Source organism: Epinephelus moara, chromosome 10, assembly GCF_006386435.1.
Source record: "Epinephelus moara isolate mb chromosome 10, YSFRI_EMoa_1.0, whole genome shotgun sequence".
NCBI classification, from domain to species: domain Eukaryota; kingdom Metazoa; phylum Chordata; class Actinopteri; order Perciformes; family Serranidae; genus Epinephelus; species Epinephelus moara.
Genome location: NC_065515.1, coordinates 44,200,377 through 44,204,545, shown reverse-complemented (window position 1 = coordinate 44,204,545; position 4,169 = coordinate 44,200,377). Strand labels below are relative to the sequence as shown.

Here is a 4,169-nt window from a genome sequence, read left to right as displayed (position 1 = left end):
GCAACCTTCGATCATCCGACAAAAACCTCCTCTCACCCCCACACAGGACCAAGCACCGAACCTGGGGCGACAGAGCCTTCTCCATAGCCACCCCCTCCCTCTGGAACACCCTCCCTATATACATCCGTGACTGTCCAAATCCATCCACCTTCAAATCACTCCTCAAAACCCACCTTTTCAAATCCGCTTTTAACCTTTAACATTAGCTTTTCGTTCTCAGTTCCTCATGTGCCCTCCTTTTCTTAGTTTTGCACTATGCTTTTGCACCTTGTTGTTTTATATTGTCCTTGTCTTCTGTTTATGTCTTTGCACTTACATGTATGTACTTCTTTTCTTTGGTTTTAAATGTAAAGCGTCTTTGAGAGCTGTAAAAGCACTGTATAAATAGAATGTATTATTATTATTATTATTATTAATATGTGCAAACTGTGATAGATCTGGCTAGTGTTTACTTTGTTAACAAAATGTATGATAAAAAAAAAGTGTGTTAACAGCCTTTTTTCCATGACCAAGATGGGACATTGACAGGCTTAAAATATATCTTTGATGAAAAAAACCATGACAGTTTTCTATTTTGTTGAGGGAACAACAATGTTAGTGGTGAGCTATTGGATATGAAAAATGAGAGGAGAGAAGAAACATATTAGAGAAAGGTATTAAATTAGGAAGCCTAGAACAGCCATGCTTGCAATTGCTTTGTAATGCCAGAGCAGTATGAGATGGAATTGCAGTCGGGGTGGTAAACTCCAGGAAATAGATGGTGCCGGGATGTTTTATTAGCCTGCCAAACACTCACACTGGAGCAGCATAATTCAGCAGTAAAAAAGCAGCTGTGTATTTCTGACTGTGGATGGGGAAACTGTTGAATAGATTTGTGGATTTTGTTGGTAGCAGTGGTGGCTGTTAGCTTGACAGTCAGGTACGAGGCTTGATTATCTGTGAGTGTAGCTGCACTGTGCATTAACAGTCTGAACTCAGCAGAGTTTCTCTGACAGGGCTGAAAGTCCAGTTTCAATCACCGACTCTATGAAAGGTACTGAGTTTTCAGTTTTGGAGTTAGTCAGCAGCGGTTGAGCTTGTTACAGGTTTAATATCCTCAGTCACATGAATCCTATTGTTTTTCCTGCTGTAATATTATTTTCAGATTTATCGGCTGTTTCTAAACATTAATATGTGCCAGCCCTCTCACCATAGTGTGGCGCTGGTAGCACCATGTCATTCATCTGTACACACTGTGATGACAAAGCTGGTTGAAAATCGGCAAAGTTTTCTCATAACTACCCATATTGCTACAATTCCAGGCTACTGTAGCTGTCATATTTTGCAGAGACATTCAGTGGCTGTAGCACCTTTAATTCAGCCTGCACAAACCCCAGGGCTGATCTCAGACCGTAAAGCAGAGAGACTGCAGGATGGGCTAGCTAGCTAATCAGCAGCAGTCTATTTCAATGGCACTGGCTAGCAGTTGACTAGCAGCCCATCAACAGACCTTGATGTCTGGCAGCCTGCTTTTGTTGTGTGGAAGTGGGCATAGTTTTATTTGAAGTCAGCTGGAAAAATGACAGACACATAGAGGTCAGTGGTTGGCGCATGGCTACGTATTTTCATTTAACTCCAATGACAACAGTTCAGTTATCTATGACTACAAGTTTTTTACTGAGCTCTATTGGATCGGTTAAGGTTGAGGGAAGGGCACCCATATTTTTCCACCTAGGGATTGAATTTCACGGTCACAAGCTTGCCTCTCTAACCTTTAGGCCACCATTGCCCACTGTTTCCATCCTCCATCCACAGCATCTTTATTCTGTCTTTCAGCCTCTCCCACCACATTTAATTTCTGCACAACCACTGACTTTTAATATCACCCCTTTTATTATCTTTCTTCATCTCTCTGCACCCCATTTGACTTTGTGCTCTCATAGCATCTGTCCATTCTTCACAAAGGCTGCAGCAGCTTTCTCTGGGCTCTGTCCACGAATTCTCCTTTTAGCTCTCAACACTGTCAGCCCAATGCCTGAATTGATCTACACATTCTCATTTTGCTCACTTGCACCTACATTAGTTAAGAGCACAGCTCTGAAAGCTACTGACTCACTATTAATATATTTTTGATAAACCGTTATAAAGTCAACACTTTATAATTAGTGAGATTCAACATTTTTTTCAAATACTGTTATTGTTTTTGATGGGCACTGAGTAGCAGTAATTGTCTGTAGCAGATTTAAAGGTGGAATGTACCAGATTTAGGGGGATGGTGGCATCTAACAGTGAATAGCTGATTGCAACCAGCTAAGACTTCTTCCGGGTAAGATTTCTGAATTGCTGAATTATCCACAGTGGCCTCTTCCTCTCCAAAACAAATGGACCAGCTGATTAAAACTGCTAAAAACACTGAATAAATCTGTTTCATGTTGGGCTTATTACTATGGTGGCTGATGCAAAAACGTGAAAGGCCCCATGTAGAGTCAGTGTTTGGTTTGTCCATTCTGGGCTACTGTAGAATCATGGCGGTGCAACTTGGTGATCTCCATAAATGTAGACCTGCTCCCTATGCTGCGGCGGCCCATCCACTGGGCCAGGCCCTGCAGCAGACCAGGCCCTGCAGCAGCCTATCCACCAAGCCAGGCCCCGCAGCAGCCCATCCACCAAGCCGGGCCCTGCAGCAGCCCATCCACCAAGCCAGGCCCTGCAGCAGCCCATCCACCAAGCCAGGCCCTGCAACAGACCAGTCCAGCAGCAGCCAGCAGCAGCCAGGCCTCGAGCCTCCAGGAGCAGCCACCACCATAGCTCCAGCAGCTGCTGGCTACCACCAGGCCAGACAAGTGATCTCATAATCCCTGTCTCATTAACATCACTGACTTTGCTTGTTGCAGTACAAAATCACTGCTGTCTTCAATATCTGTTTTCTTTGCCCAGTGTGGCTCACTTTTAGCCTAGATCTGTGGCAAGAGGTTCAAAACAGCTAAGTTGAGCAACATGGCTATGAAAAAGGAAATTGAGGACATTAGGAAATCACTGGAAATGCTGCATGACAATGTTGGAAAAATCACTGAGCAGCAAGAAAAGATCATGGAGCTGATGGGTGATATCAAAGCCCTAAAACTGCATAATGCAGAAAAGGACAAAAGGATTAGTGACCTTGAATACAGGGTGGCAGAGCTGGAACAGTACTCTAGAGTCAATGATGTTGTGATTACAGGATTAAAGACGAAACCCAAATCATATGCCAAGTCTGTGGGAAAGGTAACTGAGGAAAACATGATGGAGGAGGACCAGGCAACAGTGGAAGAGCAGGTAGTCTCTTTTCTGGAGACCATGAAGATTGCTGTAGACCGCAATTTTATAGAAGCTTGCCACCCTCTCCCACAAAGAAACACCACCCAACCACCGGCCATCATCCTCAGATTCACCAACAGGAAACATAAGATTGGGCTCCTAAAGCAATGGAAGCTATTAAGAGGAACAAATGTGCATCTAAATGAGCATCTGATGAAAAAAAAATGCTGATATTGCAAAGAAAGCAAGGTGCTGACACACCAAACCGACATCAAAGAACTAGCGGCAATGAAAGCCAACTGTTGCATCGTCTACGTCGCCTCACGTCACCCTGTGTCAGTTGCATTTGAACACACCACAAAGACTACACCCAACGCTTGAAACTGTTAATCATTTTCCCAGCTAGCTCCGGTTTGTTATTCAGGTTAAAGTGGGAAGAAGCAGCGGATCTGTCGGGCAGCNGCTGATATTGCAAAGAAAGCAAGGTGCTGACACACCAAACCGACATCAAAGAACTAGCGGCAATGAAAGCCAACTGTTGCATCGTCTACGTCGCCTCACGTCACCCTGTGTCAGTTGCATTTGAACACACCACAAAGACTACACCCAACGCTTGAAACTGTTAATCATTTTCCCAGCTAGCTCCGGTTTGTTATTCAGGTTAAAGTGGGAAGAAGCAGCGGATCTGTCGGGCAGCTGAGTGAAGTGGAGCCTGAGGAGGAAGCACCGGTTAGCCCCGGTTTCACTACAGGCAGATTTGCTTGCTACAGGGAAGAGGATATAACACCTGAACAGCCAGTCAGAGGGATCTCTCTCACCGACAAGCTCCGCTGCCGACTCAACATGCTCAATCAGCCGAAAATTTGGAATGAATGATGAACTAACTATTAGTT

The 4,169-nt window shown here is 44.4% G+C and overlaps 1 protein-coding gene across 1 annotated transcript in view; it reads left to right on the top strand.

Moving 5' to 3' along the window:
* LOC126396256 (receptor-type tyrosine-protein phosphatase F-like) overlaps positions 1-4,169 on the top strand; it is a 706,276-nt gene that overhangs the window by 413,005 nt on the left and 289,102 nt on the right. The gene's annotated exons all lie outside the window — the stretch shown is intronic.